At 37.3% G+C, this 14,767-nt stretch overlaps 1 long non-coding RNA gene across 1 annotated transcript in view; it reads left to right on the plus strand.

The window, feature by feature from the left end:
* The first annotated feature begins 275 nt into the window (after positions 1-275).
* The window catches only part of LOC134760821 (uncharacterized), a 162,697-nt gene continuing 148,205 nt past the window's right edge, over positions 276-14,767 (plus strand). The window contains exons 1-2 of the long non-coding RNA XR_010138816.1: positions 276-919; positions 4,638-4,773. This is a non-coding gene — a long non-coding RNA (uncharacterized LOC134760821). The remainder of the gene's footprint in view (positions 920-4,637; positions 4,774-14,767) is intronic.

Raw genomic sequence — 14,767 nt, forward strand, 5'->3', positions numbered from 1 at the left:
CTCTTAAAGGTGGTGCATCTGCAGTTGTTCGTTCCTTCTGGTGGGTTCATGGTCTCCCTGGCCACAGGAGTGAAGCTGCAGACCTTCAGGGTGAGTGTTACAGCTCATAAAGGGGGCATGGACCCAAAAAGTCAACAGCAGCAAGATTTATTGCAAACAGCAAAAGACAAAAGCTATCACAGCGTGGAAGGTGACCCAAGGAGATTCCGCTGCTACCTCGGTGGCCTGCTTTTATTCCCTTATCTAGCCCCACCCACATCCTGCTGATTGGTCCATTTTACAGAGCGCTGACTGGTCTGTTTCACAGAGTGCTGATTGGTCCGTTTTGACAGAGTGCTGATTAGTGCGTTTACAAACGTTTAGCTAGACACAGAGTGCCAATTGGTGCGTTTAGGAACCTTTAGCCAGACAGAAAAGTTCTCCAGGTCCCCACCCAACCCAGAAGCCTTGCAGGCTTCACCGCTCAGTGGCACTCGCCCGGGACTTTGCGGCACCTAGTCCGGGCACTCTGGCAGCCCAGAGGGAGCTCGTCATCAAGACCAGCAGGCGCCGGCCTGCCGCGCCGAGAGCAGGGGCCCGCCGAGCCTGGGCCCACCCGGAACGCGCGCCCGGCTTCAAGCGCCTCGCGCAGCCATGGATCCCGCCCGCGCCTCTCCCCACACACCTCCCCGCCAGCAGAGGGAGCCGGCTCAGGCCTCGGCCAGCCCTAGAGAGGGGCCCCCACAGCACAGCCGCGGGCCGAAGGGCTCCTGGAACGCGGCCAGAGCGGACGCAGAGGCCCAGGAGGCGCCGAGAGCCCAGAGCGAGCAAGGGCTGCCCTCACGTTTTCACCTCTCAACAGGAGGAAGTAAAGGAAATTTTACCTACGAAATAGCAATACTAAGCTTTACAGCTGATATTACAACAGCAACAAGAAAAGGTAAATTATAATGGAAAATATTTTCAAATAGTTAAAGGTAATTAACTGCAAATCACTTGGAATTCTCAACCCTCTAAAAAATAGTCTTCATTACTAACTTCCACTGTCATTAGAGTTAAAATTATTCGTGTTCCCTTTATGTTTAATGTATACATATTTATTCAGCTAGTTTGTCAATGTTTTCATCACCATGACAAACAGGTTTTGTGTTTATATTTGGTTTGATCATCTATCACAAGGGCTGCCTTATCATAGGCCTTAATAAATGTTGTTAGTCCTATGTATAAGTGCCCAAGAATCTCTTGACGATAGTCCCTCCTTAAAGTTAATCTTAAAACTCTTCTTTAAATAGGACTAAAATGGAAATACTGATTACCTTTAAGGTGAATCTATTTTTTTATATTAAAAAAGATGTAAAGTAATTTAAATGAATGCACATGTCAAAGGCATGTCTTTCAGTGACCCACATGATTATTGGTCCAATTGATATGGCTCCATTGTCTGGGGAAACACCCAGGGTTTTTGGTCTCGTGCTGAGAAAATTAGTGACACGGGCACACGTGGAGCGGATTAAGGACTGGAAAGTTTGGTAAGCAAGAAAGAAAAGAATAGTTCTTCCTTACACAGGGAGGAGGGCTCCAAACAGAATAACCCCGCATGGAGCAGAAGGCAGTAGGTTACACGTTACACTGGGAGGCTTGAGGAGGCGGTGTCTGATCTGCATAGGGCCCAAGGGATTGACTTGACCAGTTGTGTCATTCAAATAGCTCCCCCCCAAAAAGTCCCTCCCACCCTAACTTTGATTATGCAAATATGACTACTTGGCTGGTCGCCGTGATACCTGTACACATGGCCTCTACCTGGCTCACTGTCATGATGTCTGCACACGTAGCAACAAAGAAAAAGTAGTGGGAACCGCCATATTGGGTTTACCTGGCTCTGAGCCACCTGCATTTACAGGTGCAAGCAGGTCTGGTTTTTCAGACTGCTTTCTGTTAGAAAAGAAATATTTTGGGGGCTGCTTTATTATTAAAAGAAAAAGCCTTACCGAGGACTCTTTTACCCTTTCTAGCTGCCTAAAATAATTTCTTAATAACTCCTGTAATATAATCCCAGGAACATAAAAAGTACCTGAAGTTTAGTGGCGCCATTCAGAAATCTAATTTTTAGGAAGTAGCACTGTGTGCGTGGCCGTGTGTTATACTTCTTCAATTAGTCTCATTCTTTAAGTTCATTAGTTCACATCTTATACTTTTCTAATATAATCCATAAAATCAAATTTTATCAGTTACCATAGATATCTTTCTAAAATATAACTTTGGTTTCTTTTCTTTCTTTTGAAATAAAATGCATTTTACTTTTTATATTTTTATTTTTTAACTTTTTGTATTGATATAAATGTATACTTACAAGAGTTGCAGAAATAGCACAGAACGTATTTACCTATCCAGCTTCCCAAGTGGCGTTTACTTATATAATCAAAAAGTGCAATTATAAAAAATAGCAAGTTGACATTAATGCAATACTATTAGCCAATCTAGGGATTTTATTCATCTTTTATTCTTTGTATCACTAATATTCCTTTTCAATTCCAGAATCCAATTCAGGCTCACACATTGAATTTAGTTGGCATATTTCCATAGTTTCCTCTAATATGGAATATTTTCTCTGTCTGTCTTGACTTCGAAACTATTGAAGATTACTGGTCAGTCATTTTGTAGAATACATATCAATTTGCATTGTCTAATATACACTACAGAAATTATGCTGTGTTATTATTGCATTAGGAGGTATCTGATGTTGATAATATTACTGGGGTATTTATAAGAGAGGACCATGTTTCCAAAATATGAGGTACATGAATAAAAGCATTTAGGAATAATCTCTGCAAGCTTCTGTATTCCATCAAATTTAAGACATATTGATTATAAGATGCTTCATTGAGTTTACCTTCAATATTTAGAAGAGAAAAATAATGCTTTCATGAAAAGTACAATGCAATAACTTTCTAACAACTAGAAATGTTACAAAAGTCGAAAATTTTATTTTGTTTTTATTTAAATAATGGAAGTGCTGATAACATGAACAGTTATTGACCAGGTTCATAAAGAGCAGTCTGACAGTAGTATGTCACCACAACTGCCACCAAACCAGCTGTGATTGGTATTCCCTTCTTAGGTTCAGAGATGTTAAAATGGGCAGGGGGGGAAAGAGGAGAAATAAGTATTTTAGAATAAAAAAAAAGAGTAGATTAACACCCTTAAGCAATGGTAAGAAGTCACACTTCAGATTGTATACAGTGGAAACTCCTTCTTTTTTTTTGTTATGGTAGGGGAATAACATGATCATAACATGTTGTTGATATTATTACTGGGATGCTTATAAAAGAGGATAGTATTTCCAGAATATGAGGACAGTTTTATGCACTGGGATATATTACTTTCCCCCAACACCAGGAATGACAATAAGGGAAAAAGTTTCTGTTTCTTTGAGTTTGGGGATCATATTGCTAAGAAAAGAAAAACAGGACATCTATTTATATGCCTATGCTTACATAGCACTATAACCATAGTGCTAAGTTAATAGTCTCCTGCTTTAATGTAAATATTGGGAAAAGCTTAAAAAAATTTAGAAAACAAACATAAAGATCCTAAAGCCATGATTTTCCAAGCTGGAGGTCATTTTCCCATTTCACAGCCTGGTGTTTCATGGAAATGCTTTATATTCTCCACCCAATGATTGAGTAATGAATACAATTTCAACAGTAGGAAATTTAACAAGACAATAGGAAACAAAGTTAGAATTATGAGTATTCATTTACTGGAGTGGCAGATTTTTACCTGTGTAAAGTAAAAAAGTGCATTTCCAAAAATGTATGGTATGGCATAGAAAACCTGAATTAATTATTTTCATCAGAGAATCAATCTAGCAGCTTATGTTGAAGAAGCAAAGCCATTTCATTGTATCTGCGTAGACCCACCTCTAAGGGAACTGCCTGGGGCAATCCTTTATGCCTATTGTCCTGGCATAATTATTAATACCATTCTCTTTCACTGTCAACATTTTTCCAGTTTGACAATAAGTTATATGGCCATTGAACTGATAACTAAATTTAAGTTGTAAGTAATGTAGAATATACAATGTCAAAAATACATTTATTTTGACATTAATTTGCATAAGTGAAAAGCAAGAACCTAAAATTATAAATGTTATATAATAAACTCCCAAAACTTATTTTTAATTTCAAAAATGCATTTATACTCTTGAGTTTCTTACATTACTTTTATTTTCCATGCTTATTTGAGGTATATGGGATGCCCAGGAACTTTTCTAAATAAGTCAAATAGATATAAAAACATAGAGAATCTGGAGCAGTTAGGAGCATGGGATTTCCCATAGCATTTGAATCCTGGCTCTGTAGTTATCACTAAGTAACCTTGCAGACTCACTCTAAGCCTTCTCTGTCCCAGTTTTTAAATCTCTAAATTAGAGGTCATTGTAACATTTACCTTAAAGTATTGCTGTAAGAACTGAATGAGTGATAAAGCTTTATATAAATTAGAGAATGTGGCTGGCATTTTGTAAGCATTACTTAAGTACAGATAGCCCCCAACTTAACTATAGTTCAATTTATGTTTTTTTAATTAAAGGATACTGTGAAAGCAATATATATTTAGTAAAACTATACTTGAAATTTTATATTTTGATCTTTTCCCAGGCTGGTGATATGCAATATGATGCTCTCTCCAGATGCTAGGCAGTCAGCCAGGAAATCAGTAGGATAAACAACCGACATTCTTCAGCTTCTTCAGCGTACCGTGTTGTCAGATGATTCTGCCCAGCTGCAGGCTAATGTAAGTGTCCTGAGGATGTTCAAGGTAGGCTAGTCTATGCTATGATGGATGTTCAGTAGTTTAGGTATAGTAAATGCATTTTCGACTTAGAATACTTTCAATTTATCATGAGTGTATAGGGACATAACCCTATCATGAGTTGAGGAGCATCTATATTTAGATGAATAGATAGATAAAGAGGAATTAGGGGATTATTTCCTCTTATACAAGTTCAAATTCACTTGGGAAAATGGGGGAGGTTGCTGGGTTTTTAAGTACAACACTCTGAGAGAACATAGAAAGTATAAACAAGAAACTTGACCCAAAAAGAGATAGTGAATCTTTAACACACTTCAGGACTCAGGGCACCACACAAGTCTAAGGTAGCTTGCAGGAATATGACATGGGTACAACTTTCAAGAGCTTTGAATTTATTTCTTAAAAGAGCACATCATAAAATCAAAGTGAGAGCAAGAATATTTTAGCTTCCTCCTCTGTTCTCTTTATCTTTTACTCCATGTTTCATATATTAACAAACCATGTTGATACTACCTTTAAAATATTTTGAAAATGTGTCCATATATGATTACTTTCATTTATACTACATACTCCATGACATCATCACATTTATTTCAGTTGTCTCCTAATTTGTCTCCCTGTTCTGCCCTTGCTCTCTATTCAGTGTATTTTCTCCAAGTAACAAGAAATCTTCAGTTAAGGCAGAAGTCTTGTCTCTCAAAACCATCCATTGGTTTCCTGTTTCAGTCACCATAACAGTCAAAGTCCTTAGAATTGTATACAAAGCACTCCGTGCTTACCTCTTTATTTGACTTTTTTTTTGTTTCTTTTTTTAAAAATTTTTTTAACTTTTTTATTTCAATAGGTGATTGGGGAACAGGTGGTGTTTGGTTACATGAATAAGTTCTTTAGTGCTGATTTCTGAGATTTCAGTGCACCCATCACCCAAGCAGTGTACACTGTACTCAATGTGTGGTCTTTTATCCCTCACCCCCACTCCCACCCTTTCCCCCAAGTCCCCAACGTCATAGTATCATTCTTATGCTTTTGCATCCTAATAGCTTAGCTCCCACTTGTAAGTGAGAACATACAAGGTTTGATTTTCTATTCCTTCACTTAGAACAATAGTCTCCAATTCCATCCAGGATACTGTGAATGCCATTATTTTGTTCCTTTTTATGGCTAAGTAGTAGTCCATAGTGTGATATATGTGTGTGTATATATATATATATATACACACACATATATCACATTTTCTTATCCAGTCATTGATTTATGGGCTTTTAGTCGGGTTCCATATTTTTGCAATTGCAAATTGTGTTGCTGTAAACATGCATGCGCATGTATCTTTTTTCATATGATGACTTCTTTTTCTCTGGGTAGATAGCCAGTAGGGGGATTGCAGGATTAAATGGTAGATCTATGTTTAGTTATTTAGGGACTCCCCACACTGTTACTCATAGTAGTCGTGTTTTAGTTTCAGCAATGCACCAAGACGTAGCAGTCTCTTGTCTGAGGTAATACCTGGAGTTCTTTGTCCTACCTCCAAGAACATTAAGGAGAACAGACACAAAAGTGAGGTTCGAGCAAAAGTTTTGATAAGCAAAAGAAGAAAGCTCTCTGCCAGCGGAGAGGGGAGCCCAAAGGGGGTGCCCCCTATGAGGCTGGGGTCCAGGGTTTTTATGGACTGGGAAAGGGAAGAAATGTGCTCAGTCCATAGACTGTCTTAGAGAATGTGTGATTCAGCTTGGCCCAGGACCTTGGCCTGGGACCAATTAGAAAGCTTGGCCCAGGACCAATCAGGGGCTGAAGCAATGATTTGTGGAGGCTACTCAGCTTGCCTCAGGACCTATCAGGAGCTGAAATAAAAGCTTGGCCTGAGACTTTGGTCCAGGACCAATCAGATGCTGAAGCGATGATTCATAGAGGCCAGGCTCACAATCAAAAAAAAGAAAGCAGAGTGCCCACCGGAACCCACCAGAGCCCACTGTGGCCATGCCCACAAAAAGAGAAGAAACTTTTTTCTTGGGAGCCCACTGACTATACAAGGGACAAAGGCATTTCTACTCTGGGCCTTGTTTTTTTTTAATCTGAGTGAGCCAGAGGTTTGTGCAAGTGTTTATCCAAATGGGCCAGAGGTTTTTCTATCTGTGCAGCCGTAGCCGTGTCTCCAGGCACAGCACCATGTGCTAGTTCCCTTATGGTGTCTGCAGCTTGATTTTTTTCCCAGGCTGCTTTTTATGTTATGTGAGGATGAGGCAATGACCCATGGGCCAGGGGCTCTCTGGGGACCCTTCCCTTGCTGTCTACCTAAGACAAGCTAACTCCTTTCAGTTGTACTAGTTTACATTCCCAGCAACATTGTAAACGTCTTCCCTTTTTATCACATCCACACCAACATCTATTTTTTTTTGTTGTTTTTTGATTATAGCCATTCGTACAGGAGTAAGGTGGTATCGCATTGTGGTTTTGATTTGAATTTCCCTGATAATTAGTGATACTGAACGTTTTCCCATATGCTTGTTGGACATTTGTACATCTTCTTTTGAAAAATGTCTATTCATCTCCTTGCCTAATTTTTGATGAGATTGTTAGCTTGTTTTGATGATTTGTTTGAGTTCTTTGTAGATTCTGGATATTAGTCCTTTGTCAGATGTATAAGATTGTGAAGATTTTCTCCCACTCTGTAGGTTGTGTGTTAACTCTGCTGATTATTTCTGTTGCTCTGCAGAAGCTTTTTAGTTTAATCAAGTCCCATCTATTTATCTTTGTTTTCGTTGCATTTGCTTTTAGGTTCTTGGTCATAAAATTATGGCCTAAGCCAAGGTCTAGAAGGGTTTTTCCAATGTTATCTTCTAGAATGTTTATGGTCTCAGGTCTTAGATTTAAGTCTTTAATCAATTTTGAGTTGATTTTTGTATAAGGTGAGAGATGAGGATCCAGTTTCATTCTTCTACATGTAGCTTGCCAATTATCCCAGCACCATTTGTTAAATAGAGTGTCCTTTCTCCACTTTATGTTTTTGTTTTCTTTGTTGAAGATCAGTTGGCTGTAAGTATTTGGCTTTGTTTCTGGGTTCTTTATTCTGTTCCATTGGTCTATGTGCCTATTTTTATACCAATACCATGATGTTTTGGTGACTATGGCCTTATAGTATAGTTTGAAGTTGGGTAATGTGATGCCTCCAGATTTATTCTTTTTGGTTAGTCTTGCTTTGGCTATGTGGGCTATTTTTGGTTCCATACGAATTTTAGGATTTTTTTTTCTAGTTCTGCAATAATGGCATCGGCATTTTGATGAGAATTGCATTGAATTTGTAGATTGCTTTTGACAATATGGCCATTTTCACAATATTGATTCTACCCATCCACGAACATAGGATGTGTTTCCATTTGTTTGTGTCATCTATAATTTCTTTCAGCAATGTTTTGTAGTTTTCTTGTAGAGGTCTTTCACCTCCTTTGTTGGGTATATTCCTAGGTATTTAATTTAATTTAATTTAAATTTTTGCAGCTATTGTAAAAGAAGTTGAGTTCTTCATTTGATTCTCAGCTTGCTCACTGTAGGCGTATAGCAGAACTAGTGATTTGTGTACATTAATTTTGTATCCTGAAACTTTGCTGAATTCATTTACCAGCTTTAGGAGCTTTTTGGATGAGTCTTTAGGGTTTTCTAGGTATATGATCATAACCATCAGCAAACAGCGACAGTTTACATCCTCTTTATTATACTTTCTAGTATTCTCTCCTTTCCTTATTTTCATGGAAGCCGCAATGGTTCCATGCTTGTACCCAACAGACACATGGGTGACTCATAGCTTTGCTCTTCTTCCTTATACGTGAAAACTCTCCCCCCCAACATAGCCATGTGGCTCCACAGTACACCTCCTCAGGATCTTTGCTAAACTTTCTTCTTTAGTAAACCCTTTTCTTGACTCTAGTAAGATAAGAAGTTCTCATCTGTTTTGGTCTAGATTGACAACATATCAAGGCATGTATAATAGGTAAATGCTTCTCAAACAGCCTGAGGCTTGTTAAACTTGGGCCATGTTTTTCCTGTGATTAATATGTATTTCATTCAACTGTATATGAATATCTTATATAAAACAGTATAATGTATAACAATTCTGAGGAAAGTGCTTTTATGGAATAAAGCATTCAATTTTTTCTGAGCCTAACTTTGTATTTGGAGTTAGAAAAGAAGTGGAGGTATTCCATCCTTTTTTTTTTTTTTTTTTTTTTTTGAGACAGAGTTTCGCTCTGTCACCCAGGATAGAGTGCAGTGACACTATCTTGGCTCACTGCAATGTCCACCTTCTGGTTTCAAGCGATTTTCCTGCCTCAGCCTCCCAGCTGGGATTACAGGCACCCACCACCACACCTGGCTAATTTTTGTATCTTTAGTAGAGACGCAGTTTCACCATGTTGGCCAGGCTGGTCTCAAACTCCTGACCTCGTGATCTGCCTGTCTTGGCCTCCCAAAGTGCTGAGATTATAGACGTGAGCCACTGCACTGGGCCAGAGGCATTCCATCATTTAGGGGTTTCTCGTCTTCAAGTATACTTCCCTTCCTGGTAGCCCTCTACAAAGAGTCAGACGTCCTAAAGAATCATTTTCTCCTTTCCAAAAACAACTCGTCTCTAGAACACTTGGTCAGTGCCCACTTAGTATACAGCATATTGTAGATTGAAGTTCATAAACCTGCTTAGCCAGAATGTGCTGTCAGCATTCTTTGCATCAGAAGACCAAACTTAGATTTGTTATGTTCGGAAAGAGAAGAATATATCATAAATTTAAAATACTGATAATTATCTACAGAACATGTTTATGTACAAAATATAGGCAAAATTGTTATTATCTGTTAAAAGGGTGATTACTATATGATCAAAATATTCTTCAATAATACGATCAGATGTATCTTCTCAAAATGTCATGAAATAATATTTCAAAAAGCATTCTCAAAACAGGTAGGTCACAGTCTGCTAAATAAAAGGAAAAGAAACCAGTGTATATTCATTAACAAGTAGTTATTCCTTGAATGAATGTATTTTTGGCTTTTTACTCTTTTTAGTGTTGCTTTTGCTTCTCTGGACACTTCCCCCTATAAAGTGATTAGTTGCCATGCTCAGATGTCATGTGTTGAATCTGAGACAAGAGTTGCCAAAGTATATTGAAATAGAATCAGACATTCAAAAAGACCAGCCACCTCTTTAATGACAGCTCCAAGACACTATTATTTTGATATTGAATTTTCTGCATCCACCCAAGATAAAAACGTTTAAACCTATGTTAATAATGTAACTTAAACATTAACAATTGTTTTGGAATGCCAATTCATCTCCTTTATGTGCATTGAAGAGATTAAGTGACCTAAGATGCTTTATTTTGGAGGATACAAATATGCTGATTGCAGCAGAATCTGCCCTGGAAAGAATGTCAATAACATAGTGAATGGTGAACTCAGTGCACTGCATTTATCTTCTAGATTCATTATCAAAGTGTCCTTTGAGTTTAGCTTTTTTCATTTAAAAAATGAAGACCAATACACTAAGGAAGCATTTTGTTTTCAGAAGTGATACTTTGGACAATTCTTATGTAGGAATTAATTAGGTAAAATGTCTTCAAGTGAACAATTGGTTCAATCACCAGATGAATTCAGAAATGTTTCTCTGAAGGCAGACCTATTATATTTTCACCTTCAGGCACAGGGGGTAACATGTCTTATTAATGCCTCTATTAAAATTGGTCTGCTTCCATAGGTATAGTACCAAATAGACAGCTCATCAAATAAAATGAATGCTTTTAAAAGGATTTTATACATACTTATGCATTTTCAAAAAACAAATTTCCATTTTGATGCAGGAAAATGAGGAAATTTAAATACACTGAACCATTTTGCTAGCTAGAAGATAGCAATTTAAATCATTATTATTGGGAAAATACCAGATATGATTATATTATAGAAAGCTACTTAGCAAATAGCATGTTATACATTATAAGGATGAATTTTATGTGATTTTCCTTACAGAGATCGTGCTTTTTTTCTATAGATAAATGCAATATTAAGGTTATTTAATTCGAAATTTGACTTACCCAGTGTGTATTGTTTAAAGAGATAGATTTGTGCGTTCCAAATACAATTTAAATAATGCATAAATTGTAACGCTAACAGATAAGCTTGGTTTTCCTAAAATATCAGGATCAAGCAGACAAACCCTGTCTGGTTTTAACTTGATCAGTCATCTCTATGCTGTGGCTTGTATTCATCTGCTGGAGACATCTATGTGATATCCTCAAATAATTACAGACGTTTGTAGAAATTACATAGACTGTACACCAGAAAAAGGCAGTGTTCATAATTTGTTAACTGACAAATAAGATAAAATCTGAGACTCTTCATCATTCTTGACAATTTTGGCAATGGACATGTGATAGTGACAGATGTGTTCTGAAGAAGAGAACTAAGGTCCTTGAGGATGGATTGAGAGGATTTGAGGGAAGCCTGTGTAAGTTATCGTGAAAATGACAAATTTTATGGTCAACAGCTCTATAAGTGGTCCTCTGTTTTATTGCCTATAATCAAGGATGAATTGGATGGGTGATTGCAGAATAAAATACTGAATAGCATCTGGTTATTACTAACTCCTCTGGGGAGGGAGAGTTACTCATTAACTGGCAGGCAGCCTCAGGTCCACCTCACTTTAACAACTAGTATTAAATCTGTGTAAGGTGGATAGAAAATCTAAATTCTTTTCAGATGCAGTTTACAGAGATGCACACCAACACTGGACAGAAAGCGAAGCAATTTACAACTACTCTGGGCAGTAAACAGGCAAATTATTAAATTTCCAGTGGTTCTTTTTGGAAAGGTAAAGGGTGTAATGCTTATAAAGGAAAAATGGCAATAGCTGGGACATCTTAGGGCTTAGACCTTCCTACACTTCTTAGAGTTGTTAGGATGAGACAGTAAAAGATCTCAGACTGCCTGTACAGTAGGTCTTGACTGTAATAATGGAGCTTTGGCTCTCTAGGAGATAGTTCCTTCAAAGAGATGAATTCCCATGGGAAAAAATATCAGTGAAACGTTAACTAGTACCGAGGTTTTTATAGCCTTAGATTGGGTTTACGTACCTATGACTTTATCCCACTGGAGAATGTGAAACAAAGCAATCTAGGTATTTTTTGTGTTTATCCTTGTGTGCCATGGAATACTTCACTAGATACTATGTAGAGAACTGGGAAGAATTATAGAGATGTTATCTTAGTAATGGTGCAGGAGATGCCGTGGATTTAGGTGTACTCCTTAAAGGAGTCATAGCTGTGTGAGTCAAACTTGAATCATTCAGAGGGAGCACATCCACTGGCCCCAACCCAGAAAGCAGTGTGACTGGCGCTGTTGAGAGAAGGGATTCTCAGAACTGCCATAGATAGTGTCAGTCATGATATTCTCACAGCCTGATGGACAAGACACATGTAAAGTCTGTTTGATTGAGGCATTGGAAACTGAAAGTAAATGTACCTTGCCTGTTAGCTGCAAGCCACTCTCTACTGATGTGATCATCTTCTACCCCAGCCTCAGATGCTTTAAGAAAGATGAATAGAACTGGGACCAAGATGCCCCTGTCTCCAAAGAAAAATTAAAATGACATGCACACATTCAAGTTTGCAGGGAAACTTTGACCCTGGAATCTAGAACCCTGTAGGTAAGCTACAGCAGACCACTGAGTGTACTACACTGTGGAAGATTTCAGTGAACTATGTATGAATATTTATGCAAATGCATGTCTGGGGCAATATATAATATAGCCCATTTTCCATGCTGGTTATGTGAAGTGTTGAGTACAAGTTGTAGGAAGGACCTTTCAAAGCTTCTCTCTACCCTAATTATCTTACTAACTTTGCCTGAGTTCCCAATTCCTAAGCACCATGATACCTATCTTCCTTTATTCTTTCTTCTCACTATGTATTTTCCAGGATTGAGACTATGTTATAATTCTCTAGTTTCAACCCTTTCTTAAGTGATGTAGGTATTTTTCATGGCATTTTGCCTGTCCAAGTATTTAGCTCATGCTTAACCCATTGACTTGACATATCCTTGCTCACATAAAGGTATAGACAGAGTCCTCTACTACTACCCCTCTCTTTCCCCACAGGAACAGTTCCTCTGTACATCCCCTTAGGTAAAATGATCAAAATACGAGAAGGAGAGACAAAGTGTGGTTAGCATGAGTAAACCACATTAATACAGAGGGAACATTTGACTGCGTCAATTTTGCTCTATATGCTTTTTGTAAGTATATTTACCAGCCTTGTTGAGACCAAAATTTGGGCCAGAAATATAAGTACCTGGCTGTTAAAGCTGAGAGGGAACTATGTAGCATAATTATAACACTCTGAAAAGAAAAAATTTGAAGATGCTCATTTTGATTATGTTTAAAAACTCCGATCATGGATATAAAATTCCTAATTTGCCTACCGCATTGAACAAGTAGTACATCCTTGTATTTGTATAGCATCTGTTTCCATGGAATATAAGTAGTAAATGTTTGCTACAGAATATATATATGCAGATTTGAGTATAAAAAATATCTTTTACAAATAACATTTTATTTCCATTTTAGTAATAGCCCCAAACTCAGTCAGAAATGCAACAGTATTTTGGCTGAGGGCCTGTTTGTTGTAGGAAAACAGGGCTATTTTCCTCCTATTCATAACATGCTTTTTCTTATATTCAATTCACAGCGTGTTTCATTTTTAGGAAAATTCATTTTGGAGAATTTTCCTTATTCTCCATTGCTTCACTATATCAATCTATGTGAATGACATTGATTTCTTAGGGGAAAGCACTTCCCATCGAGATACATTTGGTTTACACATAACCAATGGAAGCAGAAAGGAAAAAAAAACAGTCTGATGATATTTAGAAGTAGACAAACTTTACTTAATTTACAGGAACCCCTACTTAGTTTAATGTGACAGAAAATAATGAGGAAAAAAAATTCTTGTTCATTGTCAGCTCGTTTAGATGTATCTGCATTGAATTTCAGAAATGAACATACATTAGGCTCTAAGTGTAAAATGTGTTGAATGCATCATTTGGGTGCAGTTTCTTCAGTAAATCCCCTAGAAACCAGAAGAGGCTCTTCTTCAGATTGGCTTCTAATAGTGAAGGAATTTTTTTTAATGTACAGGCTTTCATTAAACTTCATTTTTAATGGCCCAAATAAGTGACTCTTTCTTCCCAGACCATTAAAAATAGTAATAATAGGGAAATAGAAGCAAGAAAGGAGGTCATTCATAACTTAAAATTAAATAAAAATGAAATACATCCCTGAAAAAAAAAATGCTGGGAAACACACTTTGAAGACTAAAAAAAAAAACAGCTTCCTCTTTCTCTTGAAGTATTATCTCTTGAATTTGCCTACCATTCATCTGACAGCACCCAAGGATTTTTTTCTAAAATATGAAAGTTTTAGTAGTGTTGAAGCACTACCCTAACTCTCAATGTTTTAGAAAATAAACGAGGATTGATTTCTTCTTCTAAGTTACCTTAAAAAAAAGAAAAATTGATAAACCAAGAGGATTGAGTTGAGACATAAAGAGATTTCAAGACACACTAACTCAGTCTTACCAAAGTCCTTAGCAAATTTCTTCTTCTTTTTTTTTTTTAATTTGAGTGACTGCTTGTCCCTGGTAGAGTAGGTACAGCTACATTCTATTGCAACAACAAATTCAAGGACAAACATGATGGTTAAGGTAAAAACATAGAACTCAGAGTTTGCTGGTGCATTGTCTTCACAGAGCAATAGTTACTACAAACCTATCACCATGGGTTATATCATCAAAAGATCACAAGTGATTACAGGTAAAGTTCTCATCGATAAAGGCAATAACACGAGTTCAAATATAGGTCAGATATCAGAGAGATTCCATATCTACAAAACATAATATGTGGTGAGTTTAGAATATGATTGCAAATTACTTGACAGTCTTCTCAT

Source organism: Pongo abelii, chromosome 22 (genome assembly GCF_028885655.2).
Source record: "Pongo abelii isolate AG06213 chromosome 22, NHGRI_mPonAbe1-v2.0_pri, whole genome shotgun sequence".
In the NCBI taxonomy this organism is placed as follows: Eukaryota; Metazoa; Chordata; class Mammalia; order Primates; family Hominidae; genus Pongo; species Pongo abelii.